Source organism: Sinohyriopsis cumingii, chromosome 8 (assembly GCF_028554795.1).
Source record: "Sinohyriopsis cumingii isolate HCF-2022 chromosome 8, ASM2855479v2, whole genome shotgun sequence".
In the NCBI taxonomy this organism is placed as follows: Eukaryota; Metazoa; Mollusca; class Bivalvia; order Unionida; family Unionidae; genus Sinohyriopsis; species Sinohyriopsis cumingii.
This window is the reverse complement of record NC_142968.1, coordinates 113578495-113601927: the sequence shown is the minus strand read 5'-3', so window position 1 is coordinate 113601927 and position 23433 is coordinate 113578495. Positions and strand designations below refer to the sequence as shown.

General features: G+C 32.4%; 1 protein-coding gene across 1 annotated transcript in view; it reads left to right on the top strand.

The window, feature by feature from the left end:
- Window positions 1–4169: 4169 nt before the first annotated feature.
- Window positions 4170–23433, top strand: part of LOC149794407 (uncharacterized) — a 49458-nt gene continuing 30194 nt past the window's right edge. The window contains exon 1 of the mRNA XM_089968596.1: window positions 4170–4317. The gene's annotated coding sequence lies outside the window, so the exon portion shown is untranslated. The remainder of the gene's footprint in view (window positions 4318–23433) is intronic.

Genomic DNA, 23433 nt, shown 5'->3' with positions numbered 1-23433 from the left:
AAAGCTCAAAATTCTAAAGAATACAAGATTACCTCTAAATCGATATAACTAATGCCTGAACCTAACTTTTACATCACCATCAAAAAGAGAGATAAATATTATCTAACAATAGTCTAGGACTACATTCGTGGGTACTGAAGCGGAAGTAATAATGAAAAAGATGGATCAAAAGGGCCGCTATCGCTTAACCGGCTTGAAGCAGCTGTTCCGATTTTTGTGCCGTTTTCATGATATTTGTGCTTGTTGTCTGTCTTCGTCTACGTTATTGTGTTCATTATGTATTGGCTGTTCAGTTCGTATGTGTTTCTTCATCTCCTTGTTTTGGAAGCGAGAACAATTAGACTTTTTCTCAGCTGTCTTGCTCCACTGCTACAACTTCACTTGTTTTTGAACAAACCTCCATCACGTGATACTCGCCAGTCAACCCGTTTATGCTATGATGGACCCTCATTAATTGCTTTAAATGACCGCTCCTTGGCTCTCCACACTACGTTGTGCTCTAGACTAAACGAACTGGGACTACATTCATCATTACCTAAATTTAAACAGAAGCGAAAAAAAGGAAACGTTGTTTCAAAGCTGGCCGGCGTAGAACAGGAGAAAGAATTCCAGTTATCTCCCTTATGCCCTTTCCGGCTCAACAATTTAAAAATTCGACCGTTAATTTAGATAACCTAATTCAAATCCCTATTAATTCGTCAACCTTTGTGTCAACTATCCAAGAGATACCTCTGCGTATTGCATTATTCAATGCCCAATCAGTAGGACCACCGGAAAAGCGCACAGAAATAGTCAATTTTATCAACGACCAGAATATTGACGCCTTTTTCCTGACAGAAACATGGCTATAAACATCACATGGCTAAAAACATCAGGCGATGAGCCCAAGTGTGCGGATCTAACACCCACTGGTTACTCCATCAAATCGTTCCCTCGTAACTCTCACGGAGGTGGAATTGCTGTCATCACAAAGAACTCCATGATCAAACGTCTTAACCACACCACAACATTCAATTTCGACCACACATCGTTTGAACTAGTCCAAACCACATTCACACTGGAGCAAAGGTCAGTCCATTTTTTCTGCCTATACCGCCCTTCTCCTAGTAGAAAAAACAAGCTGACTGAATCTCTCTTTTTGGAGCAGTTTCTGAATCTCCTGGAGTATGGAAATTCGATAGGTGGCAAACTGATTATTTTTGGAGATTTCAACTTTCACTTTGACTGTCCCGGAAACCCAAGCACATCAAAACTCCTAGATTCCATCAATGTTTTCAACCTCAAACAGTCAGTTAACCAACCCACCCATAAACATGGTCACATTGTAGACTGGATTCTTCATAGACCTGATGATAACATTCTACGGTCCTCCTTGGTATCCCATGAACTTGCATCAGATCACCTCTGCATTATATGCCATCTTGACGTATCAATCCCTAATCCTCCACCTTTATCTACTACTAAGAGAAATCTCCGTATGATAAATAGAACCAAACTAATGCATGACATCCAAGCTAACCTAACAACTTGCTTACCTCCTACAGTAGACCAACTCGATAACTGCCTGCGTTCATTGCTCGACAAACATGCCCCAGCTACCAAGTGCAGAGTATCAATTCAAAAGTGTTCTCCATGGTATAGCAGTGTTAGGGACCAGCTTCGCACTGCTAAAAGAGACCGCCGTAAAGCTGAGAGGCTTTGGCTTTCCACCAGACTCACTATTCAAAAACAAATCTATGAAGCCGCTAAGAAGAATGTCACAAATATAGTCCTTGCAGCGAAATCAGCCCACTACACTGCTAAGATCATGGAAAGTTCCAGCTGCAAAGAGCTCTTCGAGATTACTAACAAGCTAATGTCAAGGAACAAATCTACACCATTTCCAACTACCTTCTCTCCAGTTGACCTTCCGGACATGTTTGCAAATTTCTTCCGTGACAAAGTACAAACCATTAGAGATAAGCTTGACATCACAATTTCAATTGACTCGTCGTCACCATACAGTTGGGATACAGAATTTGAGCGGCAACCATTAGCAGCAGTTGAACCTGTCTCTATGGATTTCGTACGTACAATCGTGATGAAGAGTGCACCAAAGTCATGTGAACTTGATCCAATTCCAACATCACTGCTGCTTGAGTGCTTAGATCCAGTATTGCCTTCACCAACTGATGTTATTAATACCTCTGTCTCATCAGGGGAATTCCCATCATTTTTGAAAACTGCCATTGTAAAGCCTCTGCTGAAGAAACCAACACTAGACCATAACGATTTAAAGAACTACCGCCCAGTTTCTAATCTCCCACTCATATAAAAAATCTTAGAAAAAGTTGTTATATCCCAGCTTGTATCTCATCTGAATTCAAACAGTCTTTTTAGCAATGTACAATCTGCATATCGCCCTTGCCACAGTACTGAAACTACTCTTCCAAAAGTAGTTAATGACGTTCTCTCTGCTTTGGACAGCGGACAGATTACAGTCCTCACCCTCCTTGATTTGTCTGCAGCATTCGACACAATAGACCATGATATATTACTTCACCGTCTCCAGCATGTATTTGGCATTCATGATACAGCCTTACTGTGGTTCAAGTCCTACTTGGTCAACAGGTCACAAATTGTGTCTGCAAATGGAATACACTCCAGCCCAGTTGATCTATGTTGTGGTGTTCCACAGGGGTCTGTTCTTATACCTGTTCTCTTCATTTTATACACTCAGCCGCTCTCAAGTGTCATAGATCATCATCCAGTGTCTCACCAATTGTACGTAGATGACACCCAAATATACAAATCTAGCCACCCAACTGAAGTTAATGCTGCCATCCAAGGTGTAGAGAGTTGCATTTCTGATGTGAAATCATGGATGACATGCAACAAGCTGCAGTTGAATGATGATAAATGATGAGGCCATTCTGATCACAACACAAAGACTTTCTCATTCACATCCTTTACCTCAAACAATAAATATCAGCAACACCAACATTAAATTCACACAATCAGTACGAAACCTAGGTGTTACTCTGGACAGTACTCTCACATTGCACCAACATGTCATGAACATATGCAAGGCTGCATATCTTGAGCTGAGACTCATCAGCTCCATTCGCAAATATCTTTCAGTTGATGCCACTAAAACGCTTGTATGTTCATTAGTACTTTCAAGACTGGACTATTGTAACTCAGTTCTGTCTAGTTCATCTCAATATCTACTCCAGAAACTTCAAAAAGTTCAAAGCTGCAGTTGAATGATGAAATGGTTTTAAAGTAATTATATGTACAAACGTACGTGCGTGCGTGCGTGCGTGCATGCATGCATCCATGCAAACATACATACATACATACATACATACATACATACATACATACATACATACGTACGTACGTACGTGCGTGCGTGCGTGCGTGCGTACGTACGTACATACATACATACATACATACATACATACATACATACATATAATTTCGTGCCATGGTACCTCTCAGATGATTACAAATTTGATAACACAGGTAAATTGATAAGAAAAAAGTATTCATTTCTGACATATCGAAAAGGTTATGTATTATTTGTTGAACCTTGTTGACCAAAGGAACAGGCAATTAATATGTTTTCCATTCTCTACATTCAAAGAGATAAATAGTAACCGTGATATGTCATCGTCTGACTTCTTGCTTAACGTTGGGTGGATTAGCTTCCATATGATGGTGTCAAATAAAAGAGATTGGATTGAAAGTTCCCCTTCATGCCGATAAGTGTTTAGAAATGTATGTTTGCATTAGATGATAAATGCCTTTGGTCTGTTCGGTGGCTTTACGGTAAGCTAATAGTGAAGATACCACCTCTAAAGGAGGTACAGAGCTTTCCACTTAAGCAAGTAGTGATTCTCTACTTCCAAACGTTTTCACGAAAATTATATTTAAACTATTAATACAAGCGAGTGTCTTAAGAGGTAGATGAAAATATTTGTGTACTTTAACACAGAGAATCAACCGTTACTTTAAGTGTAGTCAATGGGGTACGTGCAATAAAAAAGCTACTGATAACAAGCAAGACACGAACTTCGATCTTGAAATGGTTTTAAAGTAATTATATGGAATAAAGGAAATTTAAAAAGTCTCTCTTTATGTAAATGGAAAAATAATCGATAACCTCTGTACCTTGAGAGGGGGAAAGTCATTTATATGTTTAATTTATAGATAAGGCTCTCATGCAGGTGTTTACTTTATACGACAGAATTCGTGCAAGCAGATTGCGCAAGCCGCACACTGGCACGAAACTACATAGAGAACGAATAAAGATATCATAAAAGTACACAATTGGTAAGTAGAACATATATTTTTATTTCATCATTTTGTCTTCAATTTAACTTTATTGTCCTAATTTAGTTCTTGTTTGGTATTAATCAGTTTTAATTATACGCACATTTCATCGTTATCGCTCTCTTTCTTCACTTGCGTTCTATTCAGTAAAAAACTGTATCATTTACATGTCCATTATTGTACACCAGTTTATAAAGAACACGATTTAATTTTCCGTTTCTTGAAGTCATTTTCATTTTCCTCTTCAGTTTGAAAGACACCTGCTCATCATCAAAAATTTATGTGGTTCTTTGAGTGTCTTTTATAGACAGGTTTCGTTGTAAATATATCGTACTACGTGTTTGTCCTCATGTCCTTAATGCAAAGTACCTATATCTATCTATATCATAGGGTCATGAAACGATTTCCTAATCTGGGAAATCGTATATTAATATCCGTGTTTTTGTTGTTGCTGTCTAACCTATTGCAAAGTAGGGTGCACTTTTAAAGTAATGACTATTTAAATTTAAGTTTGTTGTGAGGAAAACATCAGTAATTAGTGACGTTGCTGTGCTACTTTGCTACTGCTAATGATTGAGGTACATGTTTCACGTCCACTGGTATATATATATATATATATATATATATATATATATATATATATATATATATATATATATATATATATATATATATATATATATACACGCCATACAGAACGGAAAGTGTTATCCCTGGGTTCTACAGAAGAATGCTTGTCTATACTAACAGAAATTTTATAAATACGAATAAATAGCATTATCATACAAGTATGGGTGTCGGTACTTACAGGCAAAGCGACACGGTATATAAACTATATAGAAACTAACACATACTTCAAGTAGTCTTCGTCCCACCTCCTGCTCCAAAGCTTTGCACTCGATTGTTGTAGGCTATCTGAGAATGACAATAGTTTATTGATAATGTAGACCCATAATACTAAAGCTACACAACAATATTGCAATGATGCTGAGCGTCATATTACAAATTGTTTTAACACAGTAAGGTGAAAAGGGGCAAAAAAAGAGACAAAAAACCAGCACACACAATATATATATATATATATATATATATATATATATATATATATATATATATATATATATATATATATATATATATATATATGGGAACATGACACGGAACTAGCGTTACATAGCTGTGATGTTCCCTATAATTAGAAAAAATAATATAGTTACATGTACATTCGATCTCTTCTGTGAATAGAACGTATTGTGAAAGTTGGAATATCATGACACGGTTCTTAGAATTCATCAGAGAATGGAAGATTTCTTCACATGGGTGTTTTTTGCTACATATTTCTGGTATCAATCTGTTTCTAAGATCTGTACAAAAAGGGCATTGCAGAAAAAGTGATATGTATATTTTATTTTGCTGTTGTCTCACAACATGAATATATGTTGATTTGGGGAGGGGGAGTGTGTTATGCCGTCCTTCCTCTATAGCTAAATTATGAGCGGAACTTCGGAGTTTGCTTATAGCATTTCATAGATGGGTAGGTAAATTAATGGCTGTATAAAACTGAAGGGAAAAAGTATTATAAAATTTAGTGATATGCCTTGTGTGATTTATTTACGTTTGAATTCCAATCCTGAATTAAATTACCTATTAGACTTTTTCTGAAATTGAACAAAAATACTTTTTCATCTCTTAAATCCTGTGCGAACCAGACGTAACCAAATTTATATCTGAATAGCATATATTTTAACTTTCGAAAACAATGTAATTTTACCCTACTCGTCCATTTTGTTTTCAGCATAATATAACACTGTCTTGGATATCATGTATCACTCATTCTAATCAACCGAATCCAGTACTTAACACATTTACAATAATAACTGAAACAAAAAGGTAATCTTCCACATTCCCCTGGTGGTAAAAAAGAGCACGTATTTATCGGAAGGTTTAGAAATCTTGTACAGAACCTATCGTGTATCGTTTGGATTGTCATTTATCTGTGAATATTCATGCGAATTTCAGCGGCATAGTTTAATACTGGTGGGATTGCAGCATCAAATATTTTGAAGCATCTGTCACGGAATATTTGTCTAAATTATTTTGAGTGATGCTCATTGCTTGTATAGACTTGTTTGCTGGAATTTCTAGCTCTTACATTGCTCTTGTTCCAATAACTTTAATAGTGCAATATAATCTCATGTATTTATACCCAGATACGATTTAGAATTGTTTTATCCTTTTACAGTAATAAAACTTTTCATTACTCCTCAAAAATCCACAATTTCTGAATACAATAATTGTAATTTTATCTAAATTAACATAAATTCCATTATTTCCACAGAATGTCTCCACGATATTAATTTGCTTTTGTAAAGAAGCGACCGTATCATCACAGTTTGCACACATTCAACAGTGTAATAATGTCCGATATTTTTTGTGCAATAAACAGACCATTATGACAATTTTGTATGAGGATACTAAATCATTTATAAACAGGTTGAGCAGAAGAGGTTTTAATACGCAAGCTTGTCTGCTGCCAATGTTACCGGTGAATAATTATTATCTTGCCCTTTCATGTGCGTACATGCAGGTATATTTTTATATATCGTCTAGAACTTTAAACAAGTTTCCACCGATACCTTTGTTGACTAAGCAAGTCAATAATTTTACATGACCAACAGAGTCAAAAGCATTGGAAAAATATACAAAAAGACCATAAAACGACCTCCTTTGTTACTCTGATATTTCTGAACCTATGCTTGAAGCGAGAAGAAATAATATCTATTGTTGTGTATAGCCTTTGCGGAATCCCGCCTAGCTTATTTAATTTTTGTTTTTAGCCTCGCAAATGATGCATTTGTTTTAAATACTGGTAAAAATTATATTCAAGATATCAGTGAGAGAGATACACATGTAATTATTAGTGTCATCTAAAGAGTCTTTTGTGTAATGGGAATACAATGCTACCCTTCCATTGTTGAAGTGCCCAATGTGAAAAATTTCGTTAAATAAATTGGCTTAATAAGGACATGTTTGGAGTCGTGTTTTAAAAAAAATAATTTGGCTATTATTCTGTATTTTTTATTTTCGAGTTCGGATACTATTGAGAAATTAGCTTCAAAGATAGGAATTACAAATACTTATCTGAAATTTCAGTCATACAGTTAAAACTGTGATGAATTTCTGAGCCATTACGATACAGTAACGAGCTGGCGTGCTCTTACCATTGATGACACGAGATCGTGCCGTTACTGCATTCTTTTTTGTGCGCACGTGTTTGTTTGATCAGCTTCCAAACTTCTCAGACATTTGACCATGATTCTATTAATTCCTTTTTCTTTTATAATTGGAATTCTCTATTTTCAGGCGAATCACATTTTTCAACTTATTTCTACTCATTTTATAATCCGCCAGATTTTAAATGGAACTATTAAATCTATATTTGTGGAGAGAATGTTTCTTGCCTTTTTAAGAGATGACATTGTTTATTCCACCCGAAAGGTTGTGTTTTCTCATTTTTGGTTACACTGTAACAACATAGACTAGGCAATCGCAAGGGATAAAGAATTATTAAAATTATGTTGAAATTCAGAAAGATCACGTTGGAATGAATTAACAAATTTGTTATTCTTTATTTCACTCCATCTGTACCTGTCAATACTTTGACTAGTATACCTTTCCTCCAATATGTGTACGTTTCTAATGTGGGCAAGTGGAAAAGTGAACTCACACGTGAAAGGAAGTGTGCAGATTTACTCCTGTGACCAATTTAAACAGCTGAACATCATTTGCAGCAAATCAAAAGTCGACTACACTAACTCCATCATTTGTGATACATATGAAATTTCCCTCTCGATCTTGGTGCAATCTACAATTTAGGTTATGTATAGAGTATGTTTTACTTATATCAATCAGTGAGATACCGAATGCATTCTGAAAAAGACAATCTTTCGATTTTCTTTCCATATCAAACTCATCTGATTCATTGAAAGCATTTCTTCTGAGATAAAATCAGCAACATCATTTTCTAAGAAATCATCAAGATTATCACTTCTACGGTTGAAGTTTCCAGTCCTGTAAGGAAAGTATTGGGAAAGAAAGTTACAGTTTTTGACATAACTCTTTCTTCAAATAATTTGATCTAGTTCTCTTCAATGTCAATTGAATCATATATCGGAAGCCCTTCTGGTGATAAATATGCAAAACAAAGTATCAAATCTTTATCTAAATCTAAATGGTCTCCTTTAATGCGGAGACAGACACAGTCCTCCAGTTCTCAGTAAATTCTTCTCACAACATTTTTCTATTAGTTTTGACTTCGCAAATACAGTCACACCTCCTGAGTATCAGCCGAACGTCTGTTTTCTTCTAATTGTACGAAACGTAAACTGTTCTTCTGTAAAACTGTCGAACTGACTTTCTGACTTGCCCCAACTTTCTCAAAAGCGATATAGATGATACATGGTCATATTTAAACCAGGAAAACCATAAGATCCGGTCACGCTAGACAGCGAACGGTATACAAATGTTTTCACAATGGTATATAATGCTGAAACTGCTGATCATATACAAGGTGGTACAAAAATCTGCATTCCGAATGAGAATATGTCTGACTATATGCAACAATATAAAGATGGAAGCTTTTCAGAAGTTGTTTATGGGAAAATATATCGATCAGAAATCTTAATTCAATTATGCTTTATGTTAAAAAATGAAAAGGTACACGTCTTCAGCATCCAATATATGAACTGTGACACCTAAATAATAAATATGTTTTAGAGTATAATAAGTATGTTTTAGAGTTTAATAAGTATGTTATGGAGTACAATAATTATGTTTTGGAGTATAACAAGTATGTTTTAGACTTTAATAAGTATGTTATGGAGTACAATAATTATGTTTTGGAGTACAATAAGTATGCTATGGAGTACAATAATTATGTTTTGGAGTATAATAAGTATGTTTTAGACTTTAATAAGTATGTTATGGAGTACAATAATTATGTTTTGGAGTACAATAAGTATGCTATGGAGTACAATAATTATGTTTTGGAGTATAATAAGTGCGTTCTAGAGTCTAATAAGTATGTTATGGAGTACAATAAGTATGTTATGGAGTATAATAAGTATGTTTTGGAGTATAATAAGTGCGTTCTAGAGTCTAATAAGTATGTTATGGAGTACAATAAGTATGTTTTGGAGTATAATAAGTATGTTTTGGAGTACAATAAGTATGTTATGGAGTGCAATAAGTATGTTTTGGAGTATAATAAGTGCGTTCTAGAGTCTAATAAGTATGTTATGGAGTACAATAAGTATGTTTTAGAGTATAATAAGTATGTTTTTGGAGTACAATAAGTATGCTATGGAGTACAATAAGTATGTTTTGGAGTATAATAAGTGTGTTCTAGAGTCTAATAAGTATGTTATGGAGTACAATAAGTATGTTTTGGAGTATAATAAGTATGTTTTAGAGTATAATAAGTATGTTTTAGAGTATAATAAGTATGTTTTAGAGTTTAATAAGTATGTTATGGAGTACAATAATTAAGTTTTGGAGCATAATAAGTATGTTTTAGAGTTTAATAAGTATGTTATGGAGTATAATAAGTATGTTTTAGAGTTTAATAAGTATGCTATGGAGTACAATAATTATGTTTTGGAGTATAATAAGTATGTTTTAGAGTTTAATAAGTATGCTATGGAGTACAATAATTATGTTTTGGAGTATAATAAGTATGTTTTAGAGTTTAATAAGTATGCTATGGAGTACAATAATTATGTTTTGGAGTATAATAAGTATGTTTTAGAGTTTAATAAGTATGTTATGGAGTACAGTAAGTATGTTTTGGAGTATAACAAGTATGTTTTAGACTTTAATAAGTATGTTATGGAGTACAATAAGTATGTTTTGGAGTACAATAAGTATGCTATGGAGTACAATAATTATGTTTTGGAGTATAATAAGTATGTTTTAGACTTTAATAAGTATGTTATGGAGTACAATAATTATGTTTTGGAGTACAATAAGTATGCTATGGAGTACAATAATTATGTTTTGGAGTATAATAAGTGCGTTCTAGAGTCTAATAAGTATGTTATGGAGTACAATAAGTATGTTATGGAGTATAATAAGTATGTTTTGGAGTATAATAAGTGCGTTCTAGAGTCTAATAAGTATGTTATGGAGTACAATAAGTATGTTTTGGAGTATAATAAGTATGTTTTGGAGTACAATAAGTATGTTATGGAGTGCAATAAGTATGTTTTGGAGTATAATAAGTGCGTTCTAGAGTCTAATAAGTATGTTATGGAGTACAATAAGTATGTTTTAGAGTATAATAAGTATGTTTTTGGAGTACAATAAGTATGCTATGGAGTACAATAAGTATGTTTTGGAGTATAATAAGTGTGTTCTAGAGTCTAATAAGTATGTTATGGAGTACAATAAGTATGTTTTGGAGTATAATAAGTATGTTTTAGAGTATAATAAGTATGTTTTAGAGTTTAATAAGTATGTTATGGAGTACAATAATTAAGTTTTGGAGCATAATAAGTATGTTTTAGAGTTTAATAAGTATGTTATGGAGTATAATAAGTATGTTTTAGAGTTTAATAAGTATGCTATGGAGTACAATAATTATTTTTTTGGAGTATAATAAGTATGTTTTAGAGTTTAATAAGTATGCTATGGAGTACAATAATTATGTTTTGGAGTATAATAAGTATGTTTTAGAGTTTAATAAGTATGCTATGGAGTACAATAATTATGTTTTGGAGTATAATAAGTATGTTTTAGAGTTTAATAAGTATGTTATGGAGTACAGTAAGTATGTTTTGGAGTATAATAAGTATGTTTTAGAGTTTAATAAGTATGTTATGGAGTACAATAAGTATGTTTTAGAGTTTAATAAGTATGTTATGGAGTACAATAATTATGTTTTGGAGTATAATAAGTATGTTTTAGAGTTTAATAAGTATGTTATGGAGTACAATAAGTATGTTTTAGAGTTTAATAAGTATGTTATGGAGTACAATAATTATGTTTTGGAGTATAATAAGTATGTTTTAGAGTTTAATAAGTATGTTATGGAGTACAATAAGTATGTTTTAGAGTTTAATAAGTATGCTATGGAGTACAATAATTATGTTTTGGAGTATAATAAGTATGTTTAAGAGTTTAATAAGTATGCTATGGAGTATAATAAGTATGTTTTGGAGTATAATAAGTGCGTTATTGAGTCTAATAAGTATGTTATGGAGTACAATAAGTATGTTTTAGAGTATAATAAGTATGTTTTGGAGTACAATAAGTATGTTATGGAGTGCAATAAGTATGTTTTGGAGTATAATAAGTGCGTTCTAGAGTCTAATAAGTATGTTATGGAGTACAATAAGTATGTTTTGGAGTATAATAAGTATGTTTTGGAGTACAATAAGTATGTTATGGAGTACAATAATTATGTTTTGGAGTATAATAAGTGCGTTCTAGAGTCTAATAAGTATGTTTTGGAGTACAATAAGTATGTTTTAGAGTATAATAAGTATGTTTTGGAGTACAATAAGTATGCTACGGAGTACAATAAGTATGTTTTGGAGTATAATAAGTATGTTTTAGAGTTTAATAAGTATGTTATGGAGTACAATAATTATGTTTTGGAGTATAATAAGTATGTTTTAGAGTTTAATAAGTATGCTATGGAGTACAATAATTATGTTTTGGAGTATAATAAGTATGTTTTAGAGTATAATAAGTATGTTTTGGAGTACAATAAGTATGTTATGGAGTGCAATAAGTATGTTTTGGAGTATAATAAGTGCGTTCTAGAGTCTAATAAGTATGTTATGGAGTACAATAAGTATGTTTTGGAGTATAATAAGTATGTTTTGGAGTACAATAAGTATGTTATGGTGTACAATAATTATGTTTTGGAGTATAATAAGTGCGTTCTAGAGTCTAATAAGTATGTTATGGAGTACAATAATTATGTTTTGGAGTATAATAAGTATGTTTTGGAGTACAATAAGTATGTTATGGAGTACAATAAGTATGTTTTAGAGTATAATAAGTATGTTTTGGAGTAGAATAAGTATGTTATGGAGTACACTAAGTATGTTTTGGAGTATAATAAGTGCGTTCTAGAGTCTAATAAGTATGTTATGGAGTACAATAAGTATGTTATGGAGTACAATAATTATGTTTTGGAGTATAATAAGTATGTTATGGAGTACAATAATTATGTTTTGGAGTATAATAAGTATGTTTTGGAGTATAATAAGTATGTTATGGAGTACAATAAGTATGTTTTAGAGTATAATAAGTGTGTTCTAGAGTCTAATAAGTATGTTATGGAGTACAATAAGTATGTTATGGAGTACAATAATTATGTTTTGGAGTATAATAAGTATGTTATGGAGTACAATAATTATGTTTTGGAGTACAATAAGTATGTTATGGAGTACAATAAGTATGTTTTAGAGTATAATAAGTGTGTTCTAGAGTCTAATAAGTATGTTCTAGAGTCTAATAAGTATGTTTTGGAGTACAATAAGTATGTTATGGAGTACAATAATTATGTTTTGGAGTATAATAAGTATGTTTTGGAGTATAATAAGTATGTTATGGAGTACAATAAGTATGTTTTAGAGTATAATAAGTGTGTTCTAGAGTCTAATAAGTATGTTATGGAGTACAATAAGTATGTTTTAGAGTATAATAAGTGTGTTCTAGAGTCTAATAAGTATGTTATGGAGTACAATAAGTATGTTTTGGAGTACAATAAGTATGCTATGGAGTACAATAAGTATGTTTTGGAGTATAATAGGTGTGTTCTAGAGTCTAATAAGTATGTTATGGAGTACAATAAGTATGTTTTGGAGTATAATAAGTATGTTTTAGAGTATAATAAGTATGTTTTAGAGTTTAATAAGTATGCTATGGAGTACAATAATTATGTTTTGGAGTATAATAAGTATGTTTTAGAGTTTAATAAGTATGCTATGGAGTACAATAATTATGTTTTGGAGTATAATAAGTATGTTTTAGAGTTTAATAAGTATGTTATGGAGTACAATAGGTATGTTTTAGAGTTTAATAAGTATGTTATGGAGTACAATAATTATGTTATGGAGTACAATAAGTATGTTTTGGAGTACAATAAGTATGTTTTGGAGTATAATAAGTATGTTTTAGAGTATAATAAGTATGTTTTAGAGTTTAATAAGTATGCTATGGAGTACAATAATTATGTTTTGGAGTATAATAAGTATGTTTTAGAGTTTAATAAGTATGCTATGGAGTACAATAATTATGTTTTGGAGTATAATAAGTATGTTTTAGAGTCTAATAAGTATGTTATGGAGTACAATAAGTATGTTTTGGAGTACAATAAGTATGTTTTGGAGTATAATAAGTGCGTTCTAGAGTCTAATAAGTATGTTATGGAGTACAATAAGTATGTTTTGGAGTATAATAAGTATGTTTTGGAGTACAATAAGTATGTTATGGTGTACAATAATTATGTTTTGGAGTATAATAAGTGCGTTCTAGAGTCTAATAAGTATGTTATGGAGTACAATAAGTATGTTTTGGAGTACAATAAGTATGTTATGGAGTACAATAATTATGTTTTGGAGTATAATAAGTGCGTTCTAGAGTCTAATAAGTATGTTATGGAGTACAATAAGTATGTTTTGGAGTACAATAAGTATGTTATGGAGTACAATAATTATGTTATGGAGTACAATAAGTATGTTATGGAGTATAATAAGTATGTTTTGGAGTATAATAAGTGCGTTCTAGAGTCTAATAAGTATGTTATGGAGTACAATAAGTATGTTTTGGAGTATAATAAGTATGTTTTAGAGTACAATAAGTATGTTATGGAGTACAATAATTATGTTATGGAGTACAATAAGTATGTTATGGAGTATAATAAGTATGTTTTGGAGTATAATAAGTGCGTTCTAGAGTCTAATAAGTATGTTATGGAGTACAATAAGTATGTTATGGAGTACAATAAGTATGTTTTGGAGTACAATAAGTATGTTTTGGAGTATAATAAGTGCGTTCTAGAGTCTAATAAGTATGTTTTAGAGTTTAATAAGTATGTTATGGAGTACAATAAGTATGTTTTGGAGTACAATAAGTATGTTTTGGAGTATAATAAGTGCGTTCTAGAGTCTAATAAGTATGTTATGGAGTACAATAAGTATGTTTTGGAGTATAATAAGTATGTTTTGGAGTACAATAAGTATGTTATGGAGTACAATAATTATGTTATGGAGTACAATAAGTATGTTATGGAGTATAATAAGTATGTTTTGGAGTATAATAAGTGCGTTCTAGAGTCTAATAAGTATGTTATGGAGTACAATAAGTATGTTTTAGAGTATAATAAGTATGTTTTGGAGTACAATAAGTATGCTATGGAGTACAATAAGTATGTTTTGGAGTATAATAAGTATGTTTTAGAGTATAATAAGTATGTTTTAGAGTTTAATAAGTATGCTATGGAGTACAATAATTATGTTTTGGAGTATAATAAGTATGTTTTAGAGTTTAATAAGTATGCTATGGAGTACAATAATTATGTTTTGGAGTATAATAAGTATGTTTTAGAGTTTAATAAGTATGTTATGGAGTACAATAGGTATGTTTTAGAGTTTAATAAGTATGTTATGGAGTACAATAATTATGTTATGGAGTACAATAAGTATGTTTTGGAGTACAATAAGTATGTTTTGGAGTATAATAAGTATGTTTTAGAGTATAATAAGTATGTTTTAGAGTTTAATAAGTATGCTATGGAGTACAATAATTATGTTTTGGAGTATAATAAGTATGTTTTAGAGTTTAATAAGTATGCAATGGAGTACAATAATTATGTTTTGGAGTATAATAAGTATGTTTTAGAGTTTAATAAGTATGTTATGGAGTACAATAATTATGTTTTGGAGTATAATAAGTATGTTTTAGAGTTTAATATGTATGTTATGGAGTACAATAGGTATGTTTTAGAGTTTAATAAGTATGTTATGGAGTACAATAATTATGTTATGGAGTACAATAAGTATGTTTTGGAGTACAATAATTATGTTTTGGAGTACAATAAGTATGTTTTAGACTTTAATAAGTATGTTATGGAGTACAATAATTATGTTTTGGAGTACAATAAGTATGTTATGGAGTACAATAAGTATGTTTTGGAGTATAATAAGTATGTTTTAGAGTATAATAAGTATGTTATGGAGTACAATAAGTATGTTTTAGAGTTGAACACCATTAGATTATCGAATTTAGATGTCAAAACATATTATCTTTTATGAATGAACTATCCTGAATCATTCATTTCTATTTTGTACGAATTGTAGCTGGCAGATGATGATGGAATAATGGTAACAGGAATTATAATCAAAGTTAAGAATATGCACCGTAAAAACGTAAAGCCACACAAGGCTATTTTGTAGTTAATTCTTGGATTAAGTCATATTATTAACACTTTATTTTTATACATAAATAATGAAATTCTCCTCCGTTCTCCATGTTATTAACTTTCGATTCACATAAATTTATTTGAAGACAATGTTGATTAATGTGGGAAACAATATTGCTATTTTATATTTGCAGTATCGAATTGTATGTATCAATCCAGTGGGATTTTGTAGAAATGGATGTACTTTATTTATTAATTACTGTGATGAAAATGTCGATGGGCAAAACTTCGATGAGTTAAAAGGATACTTTGTCTTTAATAGTGTATTCTAAATATACATTGCCTTGCGTGAGGAAATTTTAGCTTGATATACTGCCACAAGGGCTGATAGACATGTGGATTTAAATAAAAATCATTTGCATCCAATTGAAAAAACTGTTAAATAATGATCACATAACAGACATTTCCATGGACCGCTGAATTATCAAATTACCCAAATACGCGTGAATGTGTGACTTAACAGTGTTTGGGCTAGACAAACTGTCAGACTTTACATTTCTGCATTTCCTAAATGTATCATTGGACTGAAATGTGACAAGACTTTATATATTTAAAGATGCGATAGAGGGAGCCATTAAAAATAGAAGGACAATAAAGGCCTTGAATAAGTCAGGAAACCCTTATATAGTTGATATCATTCCTTGAATAGGTCAGGAAACCCATATATAGTTGATATCATTCCTTGAATAGGTCTGGAAAACCCATATATAATTGATATCATTCCTTGAATAAGTCCGGACACTAATATATAGTTGATATCATTCCTAGAATCAGTCAGGAAACCAAGATATATTTTATATCATTCGCTTTTGAAATTCATAACATAATCCTGCAAAATTGTTACCGATAACGTTTGCTTGAAGTTTGGTCACAAATTATGACTATTAATAGTAAACGTGTATGACACGTGGTCTTCACTCACAATTACTGCAATAGCTTACTAATACTGATTTGACATTGACCATGACCCATTTGGGTGGCATCTGACATTGACCATGACCCATTTGGGTGGCATCTGACATTGACCATGACCCATTTGGGTGGCATCTGACATTAACCATGATCTATTTGGGTGGTATTTTACATTGACCATGGTTAATATTTCTGGTATTTCATATTGACCGTAATTCATATTAGTTGTATCTGTCATTGTCTGTGATCCACCAGGGTGTTGTGGGTGATTTGAATGGATTGGGTACTAGATGCATTTCAAAGTCGTTAAAAAGTTGTAAGGGTTCATTTTCTCTCACACTTTGGCTGCACTGAATATCACTATATCATGAAAACTCCGCACCCAGTGCTTCATTTTATTTAAAGTAGAAATGTTCATCTTTGTTTACTACTGGTCCTTATCTTATAACCTAAGGATGTATAGGATGAACATAATTATTATGACCAGTATTAAAACAGTTGTGACTTAATAAACTAAGAAAGAAAGAAAGAAAGAAAGAAAGAAAGAAAGAAAGAAAGCTTATACATTTTCCCGTTTTAGGACCAGCAGTAATTTAAAAAAAAATACGATTCATATATACAATATATTTGAAAATGACTTTAGATCAACGCTGTTGATAATGTCAAATATAAAAGATATATTACCTAATTAACTGAACATCTTTGAAGTTGGATATCGTATCTATTATTAATTGCTATTTTCTAGAAAGTGCACTTAAGAAGAAAAGACTAGGCACAAAATTAAACCATGAAAGTGAGATATGATTCGTGCCAGAGAACACTTAATGTTGATATATTTGTAGATTCTCACACGGAAAACTTATTAGGGCTTAAACAAAACAAATCTTTACACCATTATACTATCATGATTAGTCTGTTTGTCGAAAAATAACGTACCTCCTGGTGTGCAAAGCGGAAACAACACGTACGCCGTGTGGTGCAGGCATTAACAAAATAAATGATACTTTCTTCGGTTCTCTTTCTTTCTTAGCATTCCGTAACGCAGTTATCGCTGGTAGCTTTGTTGACCAAGTTTTAGTTTTGTTTCTAGTTACATAATGTTTCTACTTACAGGAACACGATATTTTGTCGCAAACATAGTTATGCACAACACCGTTTCCCTAAAAAGAGCAAAGTTTTAGAAATTTATGCTTTTCGAAAATCTTTTGGCAGACAAAGAACATAACGAACATACATTGGGCACTAAAGGCGATGTTCTAGACTGAATTAGCAATTTTTGTTGAAAAGGAAGCTTTTATCTTTAAACTTAGATTTGGAGAGCATGATATATGTTTTAAGAAAATATACCCGTGAACATGATAAGTATCAAAACATATCTTCAAAACATGGCCGAGAACGAGAAACATCTTGCGTTGATAATTTTACCATGTTTCGGTAGACTCTAATAATTGCCTTCATACAAAGTAATTTTCTTGCGATACAACAGGTGGGATATAGTGTACAGTTTAACCATTTTTTTTTTTTTGGGGGGGGGGACACATTTGCTCGAAATTGTTTCCAAGAGACAAAATATTTAATGGAAACAAATATAATCTGAAGCAAACATTTTGCTTTTAAACTATTTATCGAAATTCAGCAAACTTCTGTCTATTGGCAATGTAGCTCGGCACAGGCCTCCCACCCCAACATGATCTGTACCGCAACACACCAATATAGCGATAAAACCGAACACACCTAGCAATACATAAGTTGATTACAGACTGATTTAATCTTATGTAAACGATTTGGTATTCTGGTTATTGCACGAATTAGAATTTTTCATACTCATATAACCCACTCCTAAATATTAAATGATAAAGCCCCTTCTGAGTGCGTTTCGTGCAATGAACCCTTCATATGTCAAGCAGTTTATGATATAATGTTTCAATCTCCACCCTACACGCAATCGTTACTACACTATTCATCACATGAAGGAAGTTTTCGAAACGGTAAATGTGTGTTGTATTTTAAAATTATTGAAGGAAGCTAAAATTTATTCTAAAATATAGCTTGTGTGCAACCATATTTCCTTTGAGTATTTTCAGCCAAAATGTACAGAGTTAATCACCTTGATTAATCTTACATTATCTAATTACTCTGTATACGCCTTTTACAACCCCACCCCACTCCATCCGTAGATCCGGGACCTTCATACATTATCCTCAACATCTGATCGTTGTGGTTTTTTTTTTTTACTTTTATCGCTCGTTGGTAATAAACCTTTTCGATTCATACACTTTTATCATATAACCTTTGTTGTGTCGCTGTATAGGCTTACAGTGCTTTTTGCGGCGTAAGATCCACAATGAGCCAAACATACGATCTGGTGTTCGGTTAGTACTTTTGTATCGTACACTGAGGTTGAAGTATAGGAGTTTTCAGCGATGTGAACGACTTAATATATACACAAAACTACTTGCCTGCTTTGTTCCGAGTCAGCGCAAAGAAAGAGTTTGATATTGCGTTCCGATACGTCGAGGCCGTCAAGCCAATACGTATTCATTAGCTACAATAAACAGAGAAGAAAAAAAAAAACAACAACAAACAAACGAGAATTTGTATTTATTACATATTTATATCGTATACAGCTGATTGTATTAAAATATCGTATAGAGCTGATTGTATTAAAATAAGACTGTGGATACATACAAGTTTAACTCTGTGAGATAAGATTATGGAAAAAACATGTGAATGTGTTCTTTATGTTAAAACGAATCCAAGATGCACGTGTTCAGCGCCCAATGTATGAATTCTGACTCCTAAATAATAAATATGTTCCTTAGTTGAATATTAATCATTAAAGTATCGAATTTAGCTGTCAAAACAAATTATATTTTTTGAAGTGGCTATACTTATCATTCATTTTCATTTTGTACCAAGTGTTGCTTGCAGATGATAATGATAAAAAAGATAACATAAATTGTTATTATAATTATTATAACCAAATTTAGGAATATGTGCCGGAACGACGCAAAGGCACACAAGGCTATTTGATAGCTGATTCCTGGATTAAATCATATTATTAACACTTTATTTTTGTATAGAAATAACGAAATTCTTCTCTTTTCTCCATGTCATTAACGTCTGATTCCAAGATTATATTTTAAGACCCCATGTTCCTTGCTTTTGTTATTCTTAAAATTTATTAGTCACAGATGTATCATTTTTGAGATGTGAATGGTTAAAATATTCAATTGTTTACAGAAATAAGTAACATAGGTAAATGGAGGTTCACTTACTGTACTTACTTATAGACGATATTGATAAATATGAGCAACATTACTGTTGCTTTATTTTTTCCAGTATTGCATTGCGTATATCAGTCCAGTGGGATTTTGTTGAAGTGGTTGTACTTTATTGCGGTCATTTATTAATTTTATGATGAAAATGTCGATGTTCAAACCTTCCATGAGTTAAAAGGATACTTTGGTCTTTACTAATATATCCTAAATACACATTGCTGATTGACTTTGGATTGAATTAAATATTTATTTGGACCTAATTAGAATTATTATATTTTTATCATTTGCATCCAGTTGAAAAAGCTGTCAAACAACGATCACATAACAGACATTTCCATGGACCGCTGACAAAGCAAATTACTCAAATACGCGTGAATGTGTGACTTAAGAATGTTTGGGCTGGTCAAACCGTCAGACAGGAGCCAAGTTGGAAACTTAGCAGTTTTTAGTACCACAACATTTGGCGGGATGGAACATAGAGTGTTATTAATGTAGGTCCGTCACATCTTGTCAGTCAGTTATTTCCGAGCAATAATTTATGAAGTAAATTTGGTATTAGAGTTTTGGAGACCTAGATCAAGTTTTCGACGATATTTAAGGGAGCACTGAGCCCGTTTCAGCTAGAACTTCGCCTTTGAATTTCATCACACTTGCGGTGACATCTGTGTCGTATGGGCAATCTCTAGTTAATATGCAACATATACTGTTTCAGATTTTTATAACTGTATCATTTCTGATAAAATTGTAATTTAAATTTTCTAGACATATTTATAAGTCTTTTGTCAATGTTTATTTATATATTTATTATTCATTTATTATTTGTATCCAATCAGACAAAATCGATTTTAAAGATGCTGTAATGTTAATTAGTAGGCAGACTGAAGTATGACAAAGATGTTACCACTCTGCATGTTTCCCAAAGTTGATTGGACTGAAATGTGACAAAAGCTTTACCATTCTGCATGTTTCCCAATATCTGATTGCATTCAAATACGAGAAAGATTTTACCACTCTGCATGTTTCCCAAAGTTGATTGGACTAAAATATGACAAAGATTTTACCACTCTGCGTGTTTCCAAAACTTGATTGCGTTGAAATATGACAAAGATTTTACAACTCTGCACGTTTTCCAAAAGTTGATTGAATTGAAATATGAGAAAGACTTTACCACTCTGCGTGTTTTCCAAACATTGATTGGACTGAAATATGAGAAAGACCTTACCACTCTGCACATTTTCCAAAAGTTGATTACATTGAAATATGACAAACATGTTACCACTCTGCATGTTTTCCCAAAGTGTATTGCATTGTAATGTGACAAAGACTTTACCACTATGCATGTTTTCCAAACGTTTATTGCACTGAAAAAGGCCAAAGACTTTACCACTCTGTAGGCTTTCAATAAGTTGATTGGACTGAAATATGACAAAGACTTTACCACTCTGCATGTTTTCCAGAAGTTGATTGCATTAAAATATGACAAAGACTTTACCACTCGGAATGTTTTCCCAAAAGGTGATTGCATTGAAATATAACAAAGACTTTACCACTCTGCATGTTTCCAAAAGTTGATTGCATTGAAATATGACAAGGATTTGACCTCTCATCACGTTTTCCAAAAATGGATTGCATTGATATATGACAAATATGTTACCACTGTGCATGTTTCCTAAAGCTGATTCCATTGAAATACGACAAAGACTTTACCACTCTGCATGTTTCCCAAAGTTGATTGCATCGAAATATGACGAAGACTTTACCACTCTGCATGTTTCTCAAAGTTGATTGCATCGAAATATGACGAAGACTTTACCACTCTGCATGTTTCCCAAAGTTGATTACATTGAAATATGACAAAAACGTTACCGCTCTGCATGTCCCCTAAAGTTGACTGCATTGAAATATGACAAAGAGTTTACCACTTGGCATGTTTTATCAAAGTTGTCTGCATTGATATATGACAAAGATGTTACCACTCTGCATGTTTCCCAAAGTTGATTGCATTGTAATGTGACAAAGACTTTACAACTCGGCATGTTTCAATAAATTGATTGGAATGAAATATGACAAAGACTTTACAGCTCTGCATGTTTTTCAAACGTTGATTGTATTGAAATATGACAAAGATGTTACCACTCTGCATGTTTCCCAAAGTTGATTGCATTGAAATATGACAAAGAGTTTACCACTCTGCATATTTTCCAACAGTTGATTGCATTGAAATATGACGAAGACTTTAACACTGAATGTTTCCCAATAGTTGATTGTATTGAAATATGACAAAGACTTTACCACTCTGCATGTTTTCCAAAAGTTGATTGGACTGAAACACGACAGACTTTACCACTCTACATGTTTCCCAAAGTTGATTACATTGAAATATGACAAAACCTTTACCGCTCTGCATGCTTCCTAAAGTTGATTTCATTGAAATATGACAAAGACTTTACCACTCTGCATGTTTTCCCAAAAGTTGATTGCATTGAAATATGACAAAGATTTAACACTCTGCATGTTTCCCAAAGTTGATTGGATTGAAATTTGACAAAGACTATACCAGTCTGCATGCTTTCCAAAAGTTGATTGCACTGAAATATGACCAAAATTTATACATTTAAATATGCTATAGAAGACGCCATTAAGAATAGAAAGAAAATCAGGACCATGAATCAGTTAGGCAACCCACATATATATTTGATACCATTCCTTGAATCGGCCAGGAAACCTGATATAGTTTATACCATTCTTGAATAAGTCGGGAAACCCAGATATTATTGATATTATTCTTTGAATCAGTCAGGAAATCTTGATATAGCTTATATTATTCGCTTTTAAAATTTATAACATAACACTGCAAAATTGTTACCGATAAGGTTTGCTTGAAGTTTGGTCACAAATTATGACTATTGATAGAAAACTTGTATGACACGTGGTCTTCACTCACAATTACTGCAATAGCTTACTAATACTGATCTGACATTGACCATGACCCATTTGGGTGGCATCTGACATTGACCGCGATCCATGTGGGTGATATCTGACATTAACCATGATCCATTTGGGTTGTATATGATATTGACCATGATCCATTTGTGTGGCATATGACATTGACCGCAATCCATTTAGGTGGTATCTGACATTGACCATGATCCATCTGGGTTGTATCTGACATTGACCATAATCCAGCTGGGTGGTATCTGACGTTGACCATGATCCACGTGGGTGCTGTCTGACGTTGACCATGATCCATCCGAGTGATATCTGACATTGATCATGTGCGTGGTATCTGACATTGACCATGATCCTTGTGTGTGGCATCTGACATTGACTATGATGCATGTGGGTGGTATTTGACATTAACCATGATTCATGTGGGTGGTATCTGACATTGACCGTGATTCATGTGGTAAGTATCTAACATTGACCATGATT